This window comes from Benincasa hispida, chromosome 11, assembly GCF_027475165.1.
Source record: "Benincasa hispida cultivar pf3 chromosome 11, pf3_genome.v1.1, whole genome shotgun sequence".
In the NCBI taxonomy this organism is placed as follows: Eukaryota; Viridiplantae; Streptophyta; class Magnoliopsida; order Cucurbitales; family Cucurbitaceae; genus Benincasa; species Benincasa hispida.
The window spans coordinates 53,875,890-53,886,117 of NC_143488.1; the positions used below are offsets into that span (position 1 = coordinate 53,875,890).

General features: G+C 37.2%; 1 pseudogene; it reads left to right on the plus strand.

The window, feature by feature from the left end:
• The first annotated feature begins 4,410 nt into the window (after positions 1-4,410).
• Positions 4,411-9,124, plus strand: LOC150032729 (uncharacterized; annotated as a pseudogene).
• The last annotated feature ends 1,104 nt before the right edge of the window (positions 9,125-10,228 follow it).

Here is a 10,228-nt window from a genome sequence, read left to right on the forward strand (position 1 = left end):
CTCAGATAATCATAGTTAGGAGTTATCATTGACATAGTTTAATGAGATCATATCAGTGGTATTGGCTTATCACTGATAGACCCCATTACTGATAGACCAATATCATTGATATAGTCTATCTATCTGTGATATTGGTCTACCATTAATAAACTATGTTGCTGATAGACTCATTCCCTATAAGACCAGAGCCCAAAGCAAAGTGGTGCGCAGTGGAAACTATTAGTCAAGCGTGCCATATATATTGAGTGCTCTTGTTAGGTTCTTAATGAGGAAGCAACTCGACTTCGATTCTTGAATAATCCACATCACTTCTGCTTCTATTGTAACAAAAGATTCCCTTTTTATGTGGATTATGTGGAAAAGGCCCGACTCGTGTTCTCTTCTTCAAATGCTTTTTCTGCTTCTGCTAGTTCTTGCTCCAGCATGAAAGTTCCATTTCAGGGAAGGACGCCACGGGGATAGGGTGGGTGTCCAGCTCGTTCAGCTTCTCGTCGTGTGTTTCAATAGATATAATACTTCTCTCAATGATATTTGTCTATCACTGATAGACTAATATCATTGATAGAATTGTATCACAATTAATAATGGAAAAATTAGAAACTTACATTTCGTTCCGAGAAGATGTTGTCATTAAGATCTTGCCAATCTAATTGCTTTATTGTTTCCCAATTCAAGATTCTTGGAAAGCCATTTCCTATTTTTTTTTGCGAACCCATTAGAAAGTTTAGGAAGTATTTCATATGCCCAATAAGCTAAAACTACAGGGAATCCTTGCAGATAGGCAGCTGGTTTCTTTTTATTCTTAATAGATTTATTAAAAAACTCAACAGTAAGACTATAACATAGTCTTTCCCATAGATAATTCCTAAACTTCTCCTCATCATTCAACATCTAGACATGCTTCCAATCCACACAATGATGTTGTTTTGGAATCAACAAGTTTTCTAGCAAATAAAGATTGACAAGTTTTGCTATTTTTCTTTCATCACTGCAGTGACTAGAAAAATAGTCAAATGCACTCACATTTTCCCTAGTGATGCTAGTATAATTTCTAAATTTTTTTATTTAATTTCTAAATTGTTTTCTTTAGTTTCATCTAAAACATCTTCAATAGGGTATTCATTACAATTTAATTCAGTAATCAAACAAAAATCCCTCAACCCAAACTCTATCATGTTACCTCCAAAGTTGAAAAGAAGAATATTGTTATCAGTAGAGACACATTGTTTTCTAATAAAATGTGCTAGAAATTGTAAAGTACTTTGGATATTTTTAAACCTAGAAAATGCCCAAATGGTCCTTCCTTAAATAAAGATAGACACATAGAATCTAAACTCCTAATATGGTCTATCACTTCCAACTTGACATAAACTATGACTTTCAAAGCGAAGTTCCAACTTTCTTTAGGGATTTTTTCTGCCTATTTAAACAAAAAAGAAAATATATGTTATAAATATTCTAAAGAACAATTTAGAAATAGATATACAGTAAATATATAGTTAATACCTTCTCTTTTTTCATCTCTTTTTTTTGCTTGATGGTTCTTTAACTTCCAAGGTTCTTTTTGCCCCTTTTTTTGTTGTTTGCTTTCCATAATTGTCAATATGTTAGAATAGTAATAACCACTTCAGTTAACAAACTAAACACTTCAATTTTATCATTTATGGAGCTGATAACTTATAGACTTGAAGTAATGAAATATATCAATCTTAAACTTATCATTGACATGTTTCTATCATTGATAGGCTTGAAGTGGTGAAGTCTACCAGTGATAATCTTATCATTGATAGACTTTACCACTTCAAGTCTATCAGTGATAGAAACTTATCATAGATAGACTATGATCAACAACATATTCGAAGTTTAAAAGCAGGCTAGCAATAGTCTATCAACTAAACAACAAATCAACAGAAATGAAACTATAATTTTTCTTCATTTTCATGGAAAATAAATTAAACATGCTCCAAGTCTATCAATGATAACAACGTATCAATAGCAAACACATAAAAAAAAAAATAAAATAACAAACAACAGTGAATATACATTGAAGACAAACAATAATAAAGTTTAAAGCACTGATAACAAATAACAAACAATAATAACAAATAAAAGCAGTGAATATTCAGATTTATTGGTGATAGAAATCTATCACCGATATACCTCAAACAAAAACACATTTCTTTATCAGTGATGACAGAAATCCAACGTGCTCCAAGTCTATAAGTGATAGTAACGTATCAATAGCAAACACTAATAAAAAAAAAACAATAACAAACAGCAATGAATATACATTGAAGACAAACAATAATAAAGTTTAAAGAACCGATAACAAACAATACACTGCTAAACAACAATAAAGTTTAACAGTAATAATAACAAACAATAATCAATCAACTAAACAACAAAAAAGGAAAAAAAAAAACAGTCATGCGACTATACTTTTTGTTACCTTTGAATGTGATACCGCAGTAGTTTTCAGTGAATAATTGTCGATGACGGTAGGATTCTTTTTTTGATTTGCAGATTTTAGAACATAGGGTTAGGGTCTTGAAGAAGAATGGGTCGATTGAAGAAGATAGTAGAATCGTTGATTTCAATGAGTAATCGTTGATTGAAGAAGATCTGAAGAATCCGAAACAACTGCTACGAATTTCCTTGTTTTTATGCTAAACAAACCTTAAAATTGGGTTAGGGATTGAACGCGGGTCGTGGATTCCATGGGCTGGAAGGGTATCGGGTGGTGGGCCTATGGGTTTTTTAGTCTTTTTGTATGGACTGTATTTAAATTTGTCTATATTTATAATTTGTTTTGGTTAATGCTATATTTATAATTAGTTTGATCCAATTAGTCTATGTTTGCAAGCTGCCCTTTAAAATATGTACATTTGGATTCAAGTTATTTAATATTCACATCCATCAAATAATATATGTGATCCAAATCAGCCTATGATAGAAATCTTTAGAATGTTGAACAAAAATGAGGATCTGAAACAAGGTGTGATAGTTCGTTCATTTTTCAAAATTTTGAAATCAATCGATAACCAAATCGAACTAATCAAGTTTATAGAAAAAAGGAACCAAATCAATGTCCAAAAAATAAATAAAAAAAAAACAAAACTAATTAGTTGGTCTTTGGTCGATTCAGTTTTTTTATTGGTTTGATTTTTCATTTTGAGCGCAACTAGGCCATTTTCCCAAGCTTTCATTTTTATAAGACAATGGACTAAACATCTTCATCTAATTGATCGTTTTGAAAAGGTCCAAATATATTTTTATTTTGGAAGATGTCTAGTTTTTAAAACTCGACATAATCTATAAATATTCTACATACATAAATACCCCTAATTTAAGACGTACCATAGATCGAAATGTCACAAAATCCGACCTCACATGATAGATGGGTTGTTGAGGAAAAAAGGTCAAGACATATATTATTGATCAATAGATCAAATGTTTATATTCCTCACCTCTCATGTTCAGCACATTATGTGTTATAAATATAGAATATATGCGGTACATATGCTAACTTTTTGTTGACAATATAAGGGGTGAGATAATCGAACATCTTATTTCAAGGTCAATACTAAACTTTATGTCAGCTAGACTATGTTTATTTTGACTGATATACATGTCAACTTGAATAATATTCAATTGATTAATGCATGCATTAATCAAAAAATTAGAGAGACTTAAATCTCTTCTCAATGATAAAGCTATATATTATGGAAAAAAATGCAAAAGCAGAAGTGAACTCTCTCTCTATATATGAAACGGTGCAAATCAAAGGCTTGCTGAAGATCCAATTAGAAGGGAAGGGCTCAACATTTTGAATTTCCTATTGGCCTTGTTGAAGACCTAAATGTGGTAATTGCAATTTCCTCCCATGATAAGTGTATATTTCCATATATTACCCTCCTCCTTCGGTGAATGATATTTGAAAAAAAAAAGTACAGTGATTAAGTACAACATTTTATCACATGATACATTGGTATTGGACACGAATGTAATCAGTTCGATTTGACTCGATTTAAACCTCAAACTGAACCAATTAGAATATCACATAAATCTTAAGAACTGAAATGCCCTCGATTTATTGTTTTTATATGATTTTTTTGTTAAACAATAAATAAATTAAGAAGAAATAAACGAAAAATTTTTCCTACAAGGAACTTGATCCCTGTAAATTCTCCTAGAGAATTTCATGGGGACGGAGAATGATATGGGGGGAGGGGGGGAGGTTTCCTTGTCCCATTCACCTTTAGCATAAAACAAAACAAAAATCTTCACAAACACATTAATCATTTTAATAGAATAACGTTTTTGCACAAAGATATGCTTAACCTAAAAAATGCACAAATTAACCATTACGAGATTTGTCGGCTCATTCAGAAGATTTGGGACCGTGTGGAGATGCCTACCATTACATTATTGGAGAATGGTCTGATTGTTTTCAAATTCCTTAAATCGGAATCACATGATTGGGTGATGGATAATGGTCTGTGGCACTTGAGTGGAAAACCTATCTTACTTCGTTAGTGATCTCCAGGTATTGACCCTGAAACCTTTGTTTTTTATTTCGTACCTATCTGGATTAAATTGGAATGGGTTCATCTAGAGTTGTGGACGGAAAGGGGGATAGCTGTTTTGGCTAGTGTAGTGGGTAGACCTATAACACTTGATGATGCAACTAGAGAGAGGCATCGTTTATCGTATGCTAGCGTTTGTGTGGAGGTGGATGGTGATTCGTTGATGCCCCATACGGTTACTGTTAGAATGCGGGGCCAGGAATTTATAGTTCTAGTGTCATATGAGTGGAAACCTCGTAAATGTGGCTATTGTAGTTCATTTGGACATACTGCTATTATGTGTGAGAAGCAGAGTATGTATAAGGTTCAGGACTTGAGTATTATGGTGGCTGGGGATATTTCTGGGGCGAAAGGTGGAAATGTGGGCGGACTTACTCCTGAGAGTGTGGGGGTTGATGTAGTTGGTGTTGGGGGGGGGGGGGGGGGGGGCGGGGGGGGCGGGGGGGGGGGAGGGGGGGGAGGTGGGGGGCCTCAATTGATGTGAATGAGGGTGATGATCAGTTCACATTGGTTAGTTGCCGTTAGTGTGAGAGGGGTATTGATAGTGGGATCTGTGCCTCCGGGTAGATTAGTTTGTGGATCCTCTGGGATTAAGAGGTTTGTGCAGCATGTGGATGAGCATAACCAGTTCGATATTCTGCGAGAGGAGGGGGTGACTTGCTTGCACTGGTTTTAGTGCAATCTGATCCTGATCCGTTGCTTGTTCTGGATGGTAATACTGAGAGTATGGGCAATAGACCTGTGGGAGGTAGAAGTGGGGAGGTTTTGTCAGTATTATGATTTGGTGCTCATGGAATGTTAGGGGGTTGAACGACCTTGTTAAATGTAGGGCGGTTATGGATTTTCTCTGTTCATCCTCAGTTAGCTTTTGTTATCTGCTTGAGACTAGGGTGCAGGCGGAGAACTTTGATATGGTGTTTGGCAGATTTGGGGGTTCCTGGAAGTGTATGTCTGAGTAGTTATAGCCCTGGAGGTGTGGGGCGTATTTGAGTGATGTGGAAGAAGAATCTGTTTGACTTCTCTCCTTCGATTATTAATGAGTAGTATATTGTTGGGTGTCTTAGGGAGCTGAGCTCGTCGGATACTGTGAATGTAGCTGCTGTATATGCTTCTAATAATGTGACTGAGAGGCATGCCCTCTGGAGGTTGTTGGTGGATATTTGCTCTTCTTGGAAAATCAGTAGGACGGTTATGGGTGATTTTAATGATATTTGCAACCTTTCAGAGGCCTTTGGGGGTAATCCTTGTAGGGGCAAGATAGAGGAGTTTGATGCGGCTATTCATGAGGCTGATCTAGTGGAGTTGGGTTTTCAGGGTAACTGGTTTACATAGACGAGTAAAGTTAAGGGGGTTGGTATTCTACACAGATTGGATAGATTCCTTGTGAATGATTTGTGTTGGATTTGTGTCCTCTTATTGGGGTTAAGGTGTGGTCATGGGGAATTTCTAATCATAGGCCCGTTTTGGTCACCATTTATGTTTGTGTTACTCGTCCAGTTCCCACGTTCCGTTATTTTAATCATTGGGCCGATTCTGTTGATTTTTTTACTGTCGTGGATTATATTTGGAAATTGTATCCTGAAGTGTCCCCTTTGATTAGTTTAATGGGAAATTTGAGGGCCTTAAAACCAATCCCGCGTAGTACTTTTGGGATGAAGATAAAAGGTTTGAGTAGATTGACTTGGGAGGCCAGAGGTAGGATGGAGGTTGCTCAGGCTGCTGTGGAGTCTAACCCATCTTCTGATATTTTGATTAGGGAGGCCGCCATGGCGACCGAGGAGTTCTCGAGACTAGCGAGACTAGAGGAGGCTTCATTTCGTCAGAAGTCTCGTGTTCAGTGGTTGGAGTTGAGGGACCAAAACACGTCATTTTTTCACCGGACTATTTAGCATGTTTGGTAAGGAATAGTTTATTATCGGTGTATGATTCTGATGGGATTTGTCAGGTTTCTCATAGCAGGGTGGCAGATGTGGCTGTTAAATATTTCAGTGGGAGTTTGGGGATGCAAAGGGTGGGTTATAGAGATCTTACGTCCCATATTGATGCTATTATGCAGTTTCAGTGGCATGATGATTGTATTTGGGAGATTGCAGACTGATTACTAGGGAGGAAGTGCATAATGTCTTGTTCTCAATGAAATCGGGAAAGGCTCCTGGTTTGGATGGTTTTCCTGTGGAGTTTTATAAATCTGTTTGGAAGTGGTGGGGGATGATTTTTGCTCGATTGTTTGCCATTTCTTTGATACATGTTATCTTCCTAATGGGGTGAATGCCACGGCTTTTATCCTCGTCCCTAGGAGACTTGAGGCTGATCGTATGGAGGTTTTTCGCCCTATAGCATGTTGTAATGTGATATATAAATGCATCTTTAGGATGATTGTTGACAGACTTCATGTGTATTTGCCTCAGTTTATTAGTGGGAACCAATCAACATTTGTTCAAGGGCAAAGTATCATTGATAACATTCTTTTGTGCCAAGAGTTTGTTGGGGGTTATCAGCTTAATAGGGGTAAATCACATTGTGTGATGAAGGCGGATCTTCAAAAAGCCTATGACTCTCTTAATTGGGACTTTTTGTTTGGTGTTCTTCTGGCTATTGGAACACCTTTAAAGTTTGTGAGCTGGATTCGTACTTGTGTCACCTCCCCGTTTTTCCCCGTGATGATTAATGGAGCTTTAGAGGAATACTTTCCTGGTAGGAAAGGTCTATGGTAGGGAGGTCCTCTGTCTTCGTTTTTGTTTGTGCTGGTTATGGAGGTCTTATCTCATATGTTGAATAATCCTCCTCCCTTCTTTGTGTTTCATCATAGGTATGAGAAGGTGAAGCTGATTCACTTTTAGTTTGCAGATGAACTCATGATTTTTTGTGCAAGTGATTATGCCACATTGAGTTTTGTGAATCAGGTGTTAAATCAATTTGCAGGATTTTCTGGGTTGATGGCTAATGTTGGGAAGAGCTTTATGTTTGTGGCCAGCATTTCTGATGATGTTGCGAGGGACCTGGCTAGGAGTATGAGGTTTGCCCTAGGGTCATTACCTGTGCGTTATCTTGGGTTGCCTTTATTGTCGGGTAAGTTAAAGGCTGGGGACTGTGCCCTGTTGATTCAGAAGATTACTACGAGGATTAGGAACTAGGCTACGAGATCTCTCTCTTTTGCGGGGCACATGCAATTAATCCGATCAGTGTTGCAGAGTTTCCAGGTTTACTGGTCTAGCGTTTTTGTGTTGCTTGTTTGTGTTGGTCAGGAGGTGGATCGTATCTTATGGGCGTACTTGTGGCGTGGGCGGGTTCATAGTAGAGGGGGTGTGCGTGTTGCTTGGGATGAGGTTTATTTGCCAAAATTTGAAGGGGGTTTGGGTATACATTACACATCTTCCTAGAATGTGGTAGCTATTTTGAAACTGTTATGGTCATTGCTGGTGTGGTCTGGGTCTTTGTGGGTTGCTTAGATGAAGGCGTATGTGCTTTGGAGGTGATCTCTATAGGCAATTCGCTCGGAGTTTTGGCAGTCGTGGTGTCTGAGGACGATATTACGTTGTCAGGATAAGCTTAAGCCGCTGGTCAGGATGCAAGTTGGTAATGGGAAGAGATGTTTTGCTTGGTGGGATTCGTGGTTGCCTATGAGGTCTATCTTGAGGAATTATGGGGAGGGGGTGGTCTATAATGCTTCGAGTTGTCGTGAGGCTAGACTCTCAGATTTCTTATCTGATGATGGTTGTTGGCATTGGCCTTTCTTATCTTAGGAATTGCGTGATTTGTGGGGTTTGGTTCAGGATGTGGTTCCGAGGGTGGGTGAGGAGGATAGTTGGGTTTGGGTTCCGAGTGGTAATGTTCGTTTCATTATTGCCAGTGCATGGGAGAGTTTGCATCCTAGGTGTCCTAGGGTGGCTTGGGCTTGTTTGGGGGTAATATTCCAAGGCATTCAATTTGTTTCTGGTTTGCAGTGAAGGATAGGTTAGGCACTCGAGATTGGTTGAGGAGATGGGATCAGTGGGTGGACAATGGTTGTCTATTCTGTTTGGGTGAGGTTGAGTCAAGGAATCATCTGTTCTTTGACTGTGTGTTTGGGCATGAAATCTGGGAGGGTTTGGTGTGCTTGTTGGGTTCGTCTCATTGTGTTGCTAGGTGGGATGTGGAGTTAAGTTGGGTGTGTCGGGTGGGGTCTAGTAAGAGTGTGAGGAGTAAGTTATTTAGAGTCTTCTAGTGTGCGTCAATTTACTATATTTGGTAGGAAAGGAACCGTTGGTTACATGACAATAAGTCGAGATTGGCGTCTACAGTGTTTCAGCTTATTGTCTCTATGGTTCGTCGTGTGCTGCTTCGTGGCGGATTGATCTTCATGGACTTATCTAGTTTGTCTGATTTCTTCATTCTTTGTTTGGATACTTTACCTCTATATGTCCAGTTTTTGAAGTCCCCGGATTGTGTGGTGTTTTTTGTTCTTCTGGATGTTTTGTTATTTGTTCGTATCGTCCTTTTTCCTTGGTTCTGTTTTTTTGCCTTTGTGTGTCTTTGTTGGTATAGCTCTGGTGCCTTGATCCCGCGTTGTGGGATCCCTCTCGTTGTTGTAAAATAATATTATCTATTAAAAAAATTAACCATTTAATAAGTTTGCCAAAATTCAAAAATTAGTTAGCTCTAATGTTTTTTTTTGTCTAAAATTTTATTAATTTATTGTACATGTGACGCATAATTCATTGAATGAGGAGATATTTCAAAAAAAAAAAAAAAATAATAATAATAAAAACTAACAAAAAAACAGTGAGAACTAACTAGGTTAAAATTTCAACACTTATTAAAGTTTAAATTTATCTAATAAAAGTAAAATTTTATAAAATCTTACACTTAATAAGTTCGAGTTTAAAATTCTTTCCTACTAATAGTTATATTTGTTTTCATTATATTTATAATTGTATAGATATATTTTTTTTCAAAAGCATATAATGAGATATTGGACTTGTTAATGACAATTAATCTTAACCTAATTAACTAGGTCAATGATAACCTCAAGAATGCTATTCTTTTTGTTAGGATAATTGTAATATATAGCAAAATAAGGAGGAAAATCTAAACATATATTACCTCTTTGAAATTTTTGCAAATATGAAAGTGTTGACTGATGCGTTATTTTATGTGATGAAAAAGTGGAATGAAATGCGGTGATGGAATTATGTTGAGCAATCAAGCTTTCTCAGCAGAATCCAAGTATAAACTCCACTGAGATTCCTGGTAAGTCCAGGGTCAAACTCAGGGACTTGGGAAAACAGTTTGCGGTGGTAATTTTCAAGAAACTTTGCGGTAACCAGTAACTCAAATAGTTGTTTGGTTTGTTGTTTGCGGTAATAAAAATGGACAAATGCGGCGGAGTTTCAAAAAGAGTTGATAAAACAGAAGATGCGATGAGTATGTGGTGAACGAGTTGAGAAGGGTTTCGACTAACACTTCCTAGGATGCGTTCATGCTATGCGATCATGCAACACACATACAATAGTAAACCATCTTTTGATGCGAATGCTACGGCTTCTAATGCTAGAATGCATGCGATATATGCGATAAGTCTATAGGACCTATACATAAGCCTCTATTCTTATTTATGCGATGACAAAATGACACACACATAAATAAGGCGACCACATAATATC